Source organism: Cyprinus carpio, unplaced genomic scaffold (assembly GCF_018340385.1).
Source record: "Cyprinus carpio isolate SPL01 unplaced genomic scaffold, ASM1834038v1 S000006593, whole genome shotgun sequence".
Classification (NCBI taxonomy): domain Eukaryota; kingdom Metazoa; phylum Chordata; class Actinopteri; order Cypriniformes; family Cyprinidae; genus Cyprinus; species Cyprinus carpio.
In genome coordinates this window covers 202,532-215,317 of record NW_024879242.1, presented here as the reverse complement: position 1 = coordinate 215,317, position 12,786 = coordinate 202,532, and the positions used below count along the sequence as shown (strand labels likewise).

At 35.4% G+C, this 12,786-nt stretch overlaps 2 protein-coding genes and 2 long non-coding RNA genes across 4 annotated transcripts in view; 2 read left to right on the top strand and 2 right to left on the bottom strand.

Annotated features, from left to right (window-relative positions):
- LOC109055588 (zinc finger protein 239-like) overlaps positions 1-12,786 on the top strand; it is a 309,104-nt gene that overhangs the window by 157,606 nt on the left and 138,712 nt on the right. The window lies entirely within an intron of this gene.
- On the bottom strand, positions 1,198-2,148 carry LOC109074043. The gene is made up of 3 exons (XR_006159550.1): positions 2,003-2,148; positions 1,864-1,927; positions 1,198-1,654 (listed from the first exon to the last, which is right to left on the bottom strand). It is a non-coding gene; the product is annotated as an uncharacterized LOC109074043 (long non-coding RNA).
- LOC122144128 lies at positions 2,268-2,927 on the bottom strand. The gene is made up of 4 exons (XR_006159546.1): positions 2,846-2,927; positions 2,636-2,738; positions 2,418-2,534; positions 2,268-2,347 (listed from the first exon to the last, which is right to left on the bottom strand). It is a non-coding gene; the product is annotated as an uncharacterized LOC122144128 (long non-coding RNA).
- LOC122144122 (zinc finger protein 85-like) overlaps positions 10,032-12,786 on the top strand; it is a 73,157-nt gene continuing 70,402 nt past the window's right edge. The window contains exon 1 of the mRNA XM_042754791.1: positions 10,032-10,096. The gene's annotated coding sequence lies outside the window, so the exon portion shown is untranslated. The remainder of the gene's footprint in view (positions 10,097-12,786) is intronic.

The window sequence follows — 12,786 nt, the reverse complement described above, 5'->3', positions numbered from 1 at the left end:
ATATATATATATATATATATATATATATATCCTTGAGAAATCAATATGCTGATTTATTATCAATGTTGAAAAATGTTGTGCTGCTTAATATTTGTTTTGTAACCTGTGGTACATTTTTCTGGATTCTTATAAAGAATAAAAAGTTAAAAATAACTGCATTTATTTAAAACAGAACTATTTTGTAACAATATACACTACCGTTCAAAAGTTGGGGTCAGTAATTTTTCCTTTATTTTTTTTTGAAAGAAAGTAATACCTTTATTCAGCAAAGATGTGTTAAATTGAGAAAAAGTGACAGTTAACACTCACATTGTTAGAAAAGATTTATATTTTGAATAAATGCTGTTCTTTTTAACTTTTTATTGATCATTGAATCCTGAAAAAGTATCAGACAAAACAAATAATAATATTGAGCAGCACAACTGTTTCCAATACAGATAATAGCAGCAAATCATCATAGAATGATTTCTGAAGGATCATGTGACACTGAAGACTGGAGTAATGGTTGGTGAAAATTCAGCTTTGATCATGAAAAAATTTATATTTTAAAGAATATTAAATTAGAAAGCTATTATTTTTAATTGTAATATTTCACAATATTACTGGGCTTTCTGTATTTTTGATCAAATTGGCTTTGAGCAGGCTTGATGATAATAAGAGACTAGTAGTAATGTGTCCAAAATTTTGACTGGTACTGTATCTAAATCAATATTTCAATAACAATGTTTACATACAGTCTTCAATGTCAGTGATATTATTGATCTTAAACTACTAGGAGAAATGTGAAAGAATATGGGGACAGGGCTACTAGACAGGGCTACAAGAACTTTTGGCCTAAAGTACAGTTGTTCAGCGGGCCACCCTCTTCATACAGGGTTACACTCCTACTGATGAAGTGCCATCAAAACCATGGTGGATTTAAACATTTGACCCTTTAAAAGAGAAATAAAACACGGATATAAGCTTTTCAGACATGTTTTAAGGATGAATGAAAAAACAACAGTAAAAGAAAGACTTACTCCAAAGCAATGTTTGACTGTAAAGCCATTTCTGCCTGTAACCTGTGAAAGCCCTCAGTCTTTTACAGCATTAACAGTGTTAGCTTTAAAAAAAAGAAGAAGATACAATTATGAAAGATATATGTACAGTGCGTTTAATGATATTGTCCCATGTACTGTATCAAAGTGTATGTGTATATATACCTCAGGGGTCAAAACTTCAAGAACGTAATATGTGTTGTCCAGGGAAACCCTAGGCAGCTGTGTTACTGTGTATATTCTTTCAATTATCCTCTCTGTCTGTAGCAAAACATTTGTTAAATTTGTACACAATAACATTCGTAATTACATTCATAATTCTCTAATTTTTCTGTAGAAAATCTACATTGACAGAATACATTCCAATGAAATATGAGATGTTAAAATAACATCTGATATATACTTTCTTATGCATCTGTACAGTCTTCTGTTCTTAAGGCATAACATAAACTTATTTTAACTATAAATTGTTAAACAAGGCAAACAGTATGAAATACCTGTTCTTCATCAAAAAAAACAAAACTTTTTGCTAAGTTTCATCCACAGCTTTGAAGAAAATGTGGGATGTTTAAATAAAAACATCCTGCTGGATCGGATCTCAAGCCTTCGTGCAATCTCTGGAATGTAACCAAAATTAGACAAATGTAAGAAATGTAAACTTTTCTAGCTATAACAGATTATATTGCTATACAATACGTGAACACATGAAAAACATTACAAAAGTAAAAAGTCAGTGAAAGACTACCTCTTTGTAAATAACAATGCTAAAAATGATAGCTAGGATATTAGTAGTAAAATGGTTTGCTTAGTAATTTGAAATATTTACCAAGACTTCTTGATCCTGTATTACAAGGTCAACCAACCAGCCCTTCTTCAGTAGTGCCAATGTTCTGTAAAATCAAAGTAGTATTAAACATATATTGTACTTTTTTATAAAAAAAAATATAATTTAAGGTATAACATACTTCTCAAAGGTATGCACATGGTTAGTGTCACATCCACAACTGAATGCTGTTTCCTCTGTGATCGTTTCAAGACTGATACCAGCGCAGTCAGAATGCAGCCATTTTTTGCAAAGGTCACATTGAATCCAGTCCAGCGACTGGATTCGTGGGTGCATTACTCTGCATACAGATAAATGATAACAATGAGTGTAACTGCTTAATCAAATTGTAGTTCATAAGGAAATTAAATAGTCATCACATACTTTGATCAATATTTTTGATAAATGCAAACTCCTACAGTACATCCTGGGCCATACAGCTGGTCTGTGTTGCACTCTGGACTATTTTGACTTCGGGTGAAAAGTCCTAGGATAAACTTTCATGTTGAGCTTTGCATACTCTGTAAACTGTAAATCTTTTGAATTTCAAGGTTTACCTCTGGTTGCAGATGTTTCACCATGCATGAGGCATGGTAAAGACGAAGGGATCCCATCTGTTCAGTGTGCAGAATTTCCTGGCACATTTTAAAACTTTTAGCTTCCATCTCTGCCATCTTCTCAAAAAATTATTTAACAGAATTAGTTATATACATCAAACATGTATTATATTCGAGAATACATATTTAACAACATTAACATAATACAGTTAACTCACTGTGCATACGAAAACACCACAGTTCCTTCCATTGTCTCTCTGCCATTGCTGTGGACTAGACACAGTCCAATCGTCCAAGGATGCAATATTTCTTAAAGCATCTCTGGAAAAAATAAAAACTTATTATGCAATGATTTATTTAAAAATCATAATGTATTGGGCACAATTTGTAATTATATGAAACAGTGTGTAAAAATAAGAAAGTCTTACTTCAGAATTTCCATGTCACGGTTGTGTATTGTCAGATATTGGCTGGTGTTATCATAAACTCTGATATGCTTTGTCATGTCAAAAACCTGTAAAGTAAAAATAACTTATCTTTTATACATGAAAAAGCAGTGTCTACTGCATTATAAAATAGTGGCCCAGTTTCAAGCAGCCTAAAGCACAAAATAAAAAAAATGGTAATCGTTTATTAGTATACCATTTGATGTTACCCAAAGAATGAAGTGGCATCCCCTCTCTGGGTTATCTCCAGATCCAACAATTCTTGGCAAAAGTATTTTCTGGATCTCTGAATCATTCTGAAATGAAGCAAACAGGACACTGTCAAAGAGTTATGCCAATATTATTTCAAAATATTAGTCTTAATGTTTATGCTGAAAAAAAAGTGTTAAAAAATGTATTTTGTAAATACCTCAAGAACTTTCAAGTGCACATCTGATACAGTTGCTTTTTCTGTTCAAGGCCATGACCTGAAAGGCAAAATCACTGGTTTTAGTCTTTATATAACCTATAAATGGCACAGGTAAGTCATAGGTTTAGGGTGAATAACTTACATCCTTAGTCTCTTCTGCAATTTGAGCTACGCGGCAATTGACAGAAATCCTGGCAATTACTTCATTGTCATACATATTCAAAGCTGAAGGCAAGCCAAACAATTTATTGGTGACTTTGACAGAAGGTTTGATGGAACACAGGTCGAGTGACAGGTGGGTTTACCCAAGTGAAAAAAAGTAAATTTCTATAATTTACTTAAAGTGCTCTATTTTCGTGCACTAATTTCTAATTACTAAAAAACGTATTTAGTACTTCTTAAGATAATAATAAGAACATCTAATTGCACTCAAGTGCACTATTTTGAGACACCATGAAATATGAACTAAAATATGCTTTTAATATACTATCTCTGCATTTAAAAATATATATTTAGATATTTAGGCCTACCACTTACAGTACATTTGAAACCATAGTGTTCTACAAGTGGTAACTAAATACATTTTTAAATACAGAGATAGTATATTAAAAGCACATTTTAGTTCATATTTCATGGTGTCTCAAAATAGCACACTTAAGTGCACTTATAGACGCTTTTAAGATTATATTGTCAAGATTCAAGATTAAAGATTTTATTTGTCACATACACAATTATATAGAGCATATATAACCAGCAGTGAAATGTGAGTCAGGTCCGCTCCATGGACAGTGCAATTATTAAAGAATACAACACAGATGAAAATATACATAAATATAGCTATGAAAGAATGAAATAAAAGTAAACAATAAAAATATAAGAATAAAATATAAAAAGGATGTATACTGTAGAATTAAATATAGAATGGAAAATAATGTGCATGAAAGTACACTGTAGTCTTAAATATTAAGATACCCAGGTATGTACAAGAGGCAAATGTGCAAACAGGTTGACACTGTCAGTATGTCAATGTCAATGTGAGGTAGTGAATGATGAATATCTTACTGATAAAGTGAATATTAAGTGGAGACATGAAGATGTTAAGAGGCTGGTTTTGAGTTTAGGAGTCTGATGGCCTGGGGGAAGAAAGAAGTACTAAAGAAGAATTTTTAGTAGCCTATGTTAAGTACGAAATTAGTGCACGAAAACAGAGCACTTTAAGTACATTATAGAAGTGTACTTTTTTTCACCTGGGTATCCATGACAGGTCGAGCGACAGGCGCGTATAGCCTTGGCAGGTCAAGTGACATGCGCGTATATCTGTGGCAGGTCGAGTGGCAGGCGTGTTTATTCGTGACAGGTCAAGTGGCAGCAGTGGCAGGTCGAGTGACAGGCGCACATAGCGGTGACAGGTCGAGTGGCAGGCAAAGATTTTACCCCTACTGCTTTGCTGTTATGAGAACGCATTTCATGAGACTGCAGACAATGAGATGTGATGATCAAACAGACTATCATCTGCTCAGTGCTCATCACTGCAACCTTTCATGTGATGGGAGTAGAAATACATATAATGCTAAATTAACACTTTACATGACAGCTGTAATTGTAAAAACATAGAGACTGTATTTGAGGCTGTTCCACATGTAATACTTCCTATGCAAAGATGTTAGCCAGTCACAGCAGCAAATGTTTTCCTTTTATTTTCCAAATATCCCTATTGATTTTCATCACTTTTTTGTTTTGTTTTAGGCCTGAAGAAAGTGACAGAAGAAGGTCTGAATGAAGTGGAGGAGAAACATCAGGATTAGAAAGATCATGATGTGACTGGAGAAAAATCAGTAAGTTGCAGCATTCAAATAACAGAAGTTAAAAGTCCTTTCAGCTGCTGTCAGTGTGGAAACACTTACAAACATAAAAGAAGCCTTAAGAAACACATGAGAAGTCATAGTGGGGAAAAGTCTTTCAGCTGTTATCAGTGTGGAAACACTTTCAAACAGAAAGCAAGCCTTAAGAATCACATGTTAATTCATGCACGAATAAAGCTTTTTATCTGCTCTCAGTGTGGACAGAGTTTTACACAGAAAGGAGACCTTATGGATCATTTGGTAACTCACTCTTCAGAAAAGCCTTTCAGCTGCTCTCAGTGTGGATATATAAAAAGGATTTAATCATCACATGATAATTCACACTAAAAGAGATGCCATACCAGACAATTCATATAAATTAAAAGCCTCATGTCTGTCCAGTTTGTGGAAGGTATTAATAAAGGTATTACTGCTCTTACTGATACTGCTGATCCATCTGGTATTTTTATTGGTTCTTCTTGTTATTTTAAAATAAAAAACTCTCAGTCCCTTTGGCTCAATTCTCAGGATGTGAACTTTTTTCTCTCAAAACTATAAAACTATGAAATATGTTCAAGCTCTCTGAACAATAAGTTTATTGTTCTGTTTACATGTTACTAATGCTACACAAATAAATGTACTGTATGAATTCAAATGTGCATATTCAAATGTGCATGAACGAAATGTCATGCCTCACAGGTGTAGCGTGAACCAGACAAATTAAAGATTCGATCGGGAGCCTGGTTGAAACATGAGCCGAATTCCACAGAAAGGCAGGATGTTGTAAATCAACTCCTAGCACCACAGTCTGATAACCAACCAACTCTTTCACAGAACAGCTTTCAACATTAACACCATTAGAACAATTATTGACAATTTCAGTTCGAAGAAGAGATTGTCTAATTTGGCGCAAGTAATCGAAGAGATGGACAGTCTGACCCTCACATGTAAAGCCATGAGAGTAAACAAGATCGTTGGATTGACTTCCCCCTCACCTAGCAGAACCAGACTGAAATTCCTAAGGAGACCTGTTAACCCCCTCTGGTCTTCACAGGAGATATCCTTACTCCCCAGAATGGCACAGAGAATGCCTTCCAATGCATATATGCACCAAAATGAACTCAAAAAAGACTTCTAAATGGATATCAGTCCATTGCTCAACTCCCATATCATACATGAACCCACACATTTGATTATAATGTTTCTAATCACTTATTGTGTATGTCTTTTAAAATAACTCTTGAATAGCTTAAGGGATCATATTCATGTTTAGTATGTGTGTGTTCGAATCTTCTTGCTTTAAAGGTTTCTGACCATCAGTTATTTGTCAAATGTATCATATTCTTGTTATAGGAATCATGTCCAAATTATACCCTACAAGAGGGGGAAAATTCGGACCTCGTGCTTGATAAGATAACATATGATTTATGAATGGGTGGGTGGGACAAACATCGCAACACACCGAGAAAAGACAATATCTAATTGGTCAAGACAACATTTGAGGTGTGGCCAAAAGGCCAGTTTAAATACTCAGGACACCATCAAATTTTGTTTTTAGCTTTTGTTTGAGCTTTCGTTTAGCTTTTGCTATCAGTCATGCCGGCTTTTAGCCTGCTTTTAGCTTTTGCTTTTAGATTTAGCTTTTAGTAATGCTTTGTCATCACTTTTAGCGTTCTTCGAGCGCCGTTCCAGCGTGCTTCGGCCTGCACGCCTGCTGCTACTTAGCCACGATGAGAAGAAACACCACCTAGTCTCGTCAAACTTTACTTCTATTCTTTTACTTTAGTTTCTTTTCTTTTCCGTTTGAGAGTTTCGTGTTCTGAGTTAAGTTTTGTAACGCCGTGTCTCCGAGTCTGACCTCGAGTGCCCTTTCAACTTCAGCCAGCCCACAACTCCGCATCTTCAGCCAACGCCCAACCACGGGCTTCCCAAGACGTCACTTCAACGAATACTGAACTTCCAGCCAATCAGCAATTCGGGAAACCCCCTTTTCAGCGACAACAAAGGGAACCCCATTAAACAGGCAACGCAAGTAACCTCCAGACTCACATCTGTACTGGTGTTATCTAATATAATTTTAACCTCATTGAGGAACTCAGTGCGAGGGTTAATTAAGTGATTAATGGTTGTTCATGTCTATGCAATTTCACGTATTGCTGTAAACTTGAGATTTCACATTTTCATCCTCTTAAACTCATTCTTTCCTACCTTTCTATCTTCCTGCAACTTGTGTGAATGTGTGAGTGTGCTTATGTGTGTTAGATTAGTTTATATGTCTTAGATTTATATAATAAAGCCTTATTCATATTGAAAAGAGAAGTATCTTGTGTTTTGTGCTTACAAGTTAATGTCTTAAACTGCCGATCTTGTTACTGTGCTAATTAATAGTGTTTTCACTATACTTTGGATATTAATATCCAGCGCAGATTTGATGTTAAACGGCTCGTTCAGTGAATCTCTGGCCGTTTCATTGATCAGCCGTGAAACAGTGATTCTGTTCAAATTCCCTTTAAAATCTTAAATGATTCCCTTTGAGCTAAACTGACCTGTTTCCCTTACACAGGTCCATGGTGCTACATAAATACAGACATACAACAATGAAGTAAAACAGTATAAACCTATACACAACTAACTTACTGACAGATTTTGACTATAAATATACGATATCTAAATGTTTACCTATACATAAGCTAAAAAATACAGGCTATACGAATGCTTCACATAATACTATACCTATACACAACTAAACCTACTGACAGATTTTGACTTTAAATACTATATATAAATGTTTACCTATACATAAATACAAAATACAAACTATACAAATGCTACACATAAACACTGTACATATACGCAACTAACCTACTGACAGATTTTGAATATGAATATACTATACAGTATATAAATGTTTACCTATACATAGACTGAAAAAAAATATATGGACTATACAAATGCTTCACATAATACTGTACATGTGCAAAGAGAAACATCGTAAGTCAAGCAGCTGGCTGGGGAACAGTGCAAGATGATTTGTAGTGCACGAGCATGTATACACATATTACAGAGTCTTTTGTGGGATTATGTACACACAGCAGTGTGTGTGAAAAGTGTCTAGTGCACATAGAGGAGAATTGCACAAAATAGATTTGAACTGCACAAAAAAAAAGAATGTTTCAGACAGTTTTTCTGTGATGTGGTAAGGTTGGAGGGGTGTGGGGGTTGGAGGAGGTGAGATGGTCCATGTTTCAGGAGGTATGAGGTTTGCGTGACCCACCCTCCACGTGAAGGCAGCAGTAGAAGTTAGACATGTAGAACATTTGTGTACTTGTGTTGTATGAATCTGTTGAAGTTACAGACCTATGTTTCTATCTATGTGTTGATATAAGTAGAATATATTATATGTGAAATGTTTACAGGAATTAAACAACTAAATAAATTTTTAAGTTAAAGAATCATACTTGGTAGCCTTTTGTTTGCATCATATATGTGTGTTTTGTTTGGACAACAAAGACATCCCCATTTGTAAGTAAAAATCTTTCCAGTTCAACGATGTGGACTTGTTTTTTTCATCCTGTAATGTACTGCAAGTTAAACCTCAGAGGAAGAAGATTAGTTTCACCCACTGATCTATAATAGAGAACTGGATTGCTCATGACGTCATTAAAGTGAAGCCGCCGCGCCGCCATATTGGTAATCCTTAGTGTGCGTAAACGTTCTATTGAATTAATAGGAAATTGTATGATTTTAATGAGAAAACATCACCTAACAAGTCAGCGTTTATAAATATGAAGTATTTCTGTACATTATCACAATGCAAACACCCTAGGCATGTAAACGGTTATTTTTTAAAATGTCGGGAATTTCCCCTAATCATTAAAAACCTACGTTCAGTACAGTAGCGAACATCATGAACATGATAAACATCAGACGGACACGACCTCAACATATAAAACAAATGACAAAGTGCTCATTCTGAAATCTGAATTTATTAAGAGAAATAACTGATTATATACAGTACGGATTTAAAGACATAAAGCTTTATTTCCAAGATAGTAAGTTAAGCTTTTAATTTCATTATAGAGCAACATTTACAACATAATTGTATTATTCATTGTAATATATTCAAATCCATTTCTGATACTAATACGTTCATGCTTAATAATTCCTGAATAGTTATGTTCATAAAGAAATAGGCTATATTTTGTGTTGGATCATTACCTGTGTCTCAGTGCGCAGCAGACACACCCACCTAAACGGTTTAAATATATCACTTATACTGCCCCAAAAGGACGTAAACACTGCAGATAACATCTGAAGTAAACATTAATTTACATACACATAACATAAAAACTAGTCCCGTTTGACTGATTTGCTTCAAATCTGGTGATTTTAGGACAGCGGTTTGAATGTGAATCAATGGTGCTCTCTGCCGGTAGGGATAAGTAAAATGGCGGATCGAACACTTCCGGTGGCATCACTGCCTGTTGGCAGTTTAGAACGCGATAAGCAATCCAGTCATATATAGATCAGTGGTTTCACCTAAAAGTCATAATAACACAGGCTTTAGGAGTTAACGAAGAGATTGAACAAAAAAAAGAAGAAGATTAGTTTCACAGCGTTCTCTGTTGTTTTGTCATGATGCTACAATCTGTTAGCTGAAATGTACTATTTCTAAACAGAAAGATACAAAATCGATTGAGATCACTAAATAACATCACCTGTAGTATTTTCATCCTCATAGTTGTGACTAAGTTTTGAAGCGAGCAGGAATATCTGGAGGAGTATCATCTGAACTGAGATCTGCTGCTGTGAAGATGGTGTTTGTTAAAGAGGAGAGAGAGGAGAACAAGAGTGAACCAGAACCCGGGAGAATAAAACACGAGGAACCAGAGCCCTGGAGAATAAAACACCAGGAACCAGAGCCCTGGAGAATAAAACACGAGGAGCCAGAACTCTAGAGAATAAAACATGAGGAACAAGGAGGTTGGTCTTTATTCTTCATCCATCTTTAAAGGGGTCCTGTTATGCTCTTTTACAAAGTCTTGATTTTTATCTAAGGTTGTTTGAAAAACATAATTTTTACATTATTACAACACCTCTCTCCCCAATCTGGCATGAACGGCTCGAATAGTCCCTGTATCAATGTCATGCCTTACGATAGCCGCCTGCAGCTTCAGTGTAAATATTGCATCAAAAATCAAATCAATTTGAGCACGATTTAAACCCAGATGATTGTTACCACTCTAAGTTCGTCTGCCTTGGGAAAGCTATCCAACATAGTGATAGCACTCGTTGCCTTCTCTAGTGCAGCTCAATCAGGTCTCCTCCCATTTGTCTATATTTGTGATGTCACAAATCCTGGAAAATATGTGTAGTCCAAACAAGTCGTTCGTTGTAGTTTTTGAAAAGTGATTTCTGTTATATAGAATATATATATGAAGAGTTTGGTTCCAAAACGCGATAAAAAAAATCGTATTTCATTTCATTTCATTTCATTCATGGTCAAGTCCACTCGTTGCTGTTGGTGTCCTCAATCTGGCAACCTGCATGTGCTCAAATCTGAGGAGGAGGGGCTGAAAAAAAAAAACTATATTTTGAATTTGGACTGCAATACCAAGTTCAACCACTCGGTGTCAATCCTACATACCACACCTTTAACCAAGAAAGTGGCAAGATGAAAACCACTATTTTCTGTTTCAAACTTTCACATAGCATCTTTAGGTTATAATAACATTAAAAATTTAAATCCAGATTTTAAATTTTCAAAGATTTATTATACAATTTTTTTTTATTTTTTTTTAAATGCAATAAATCCATTGAATCAATATGAAAGTTATTTTTCATATTGAAACTGTTGAAAATACACAACCTATTAAGTTGATCCACATATGACAGCCTCTGAACTTGGTCAGTACTAATCTTATATACAGGCACTGGACTAAAAATACATTCTTCAGTCATTGCTTCCAAAATGGATCATATTGTTAATGCTATAAATTAATTACAGCAATAAAATAAAATCTCATCCTGAACAAGAACATGAACAACAATATCACATTAGACCACAGAAATTCCAAAATGAAATTTCCCTTACATTCAACTTCCAAAAGTGCATTAATCTTTGCCATTGTAAGGGTGGTTTCCCTACAGTGGTTCAGGCTGTAGGATTGCCGAAGGACTAAAGAAACGTTATCAGCACGATGGTATAAAAACTGAACATTTCTAGTTTGTTACCACCCACTGCCACTTATACCAACGACGGAAATAAGCACAATTACAATAGCTAAATATGTGGGAGAGCGTTGCTATTAAGTGACTATATTGTATTGCAGTAGGTAGCACTTCAAAGTTAATATTGAATCAAGATTAGTTAGCACATAATTAATAATTGAAATGGTTTAATAACAATATTTTGTTATGGTTACACTTGAATTGGTTACAAATAGATGAAGGGTAGTAAAACATATAGTTAAATGTACCTAACATGTATGTAAAATATTACCTGAGAGAGAAAAGAGAGGGGAAAGGGGGGAAGATGGAGAGAGGGAGGAAAAAAGAGGGAGAGAGGGCAGAGGGCAGAGCCCTGAGAAGAGAGCTCCAGCAAAGAAAAGCCAGCACAGAGAAAGAGACGGAGCAACATTTACAGTCTTCTTTTATCCCTTCCTTGACCATGTGACTGAAACCCAAACGTGAGACATTCAAACTGACCAATCAGCAGACTACAGCTTCACCCCCTGTGCAAAAGGTTGTGACAATTAGCAGACCCTCAATGTATAAACATGTTGGCCTACAGGCCTTGATCGATATCAGCAATTCTGTGCCTTCAGGAATGCCAAATGGCCCTTTTGTTACTCAAGATAGTTTGGGACAGGAAAACAGAAGTCTTTGATAATTTTTGACCCTACACCATGTTACATTCATTTTAGTTGACTAGTGCTATGTGCTGTATTAACAAAAACATAAATGCCATTAATACTAACACTGACAAGCTACGCAATATCGCGTTCATAATCGAACGCGATTCATCTAATGAACGCGATATAGCGTAGCTTGTCATTGATCTACGGCTCTGTGTATTAAATGCATCGAAATAATTTCCATCTGAAAGCACAAGGAGATCTACCGGTACTTTTAATCACAGAACCGGCTTTACTGACGAGATGCACATGACAATCACATGTGATTTATTGTGCAGCCCTTGTTTGTTGATCACAAAGTACGAAGTAGATGAGGAAAACTAGGATGCTGGGTCTATTCAAGGCTAGCACTTTTTTCCAGGGATTTCAGAACAGCGTAACAGATATTGAGTCATCAGGCAGGCGTGGCCTATTTGATAATTTGCATAGGTCAACGATCATGCGCAGATTGGCAGGAAAGCCGTTTGCTAAAATTGCTTCAACTTCTCCGACATGGGTGTTTTCATATTATATTCATCCGTTTAAACTTAAGGTAACCTTTCGATCGCGGGTGTTTCGTGTCAATTATTAAATCTTATGACTTCAGATCCCTGCCCTGATCTCAGGTGTTTCGTGTCAAATTACATTAATACAGTTATGACTTCACATCCCTGCCCTGATCTCAGTGTTTCATGTCAAATTACATTAATACAGTTTGACTTCAGATCCCTGCCCTGATCTCAGGTGTGTTTATGTCACTTTACTTAATATACAGTT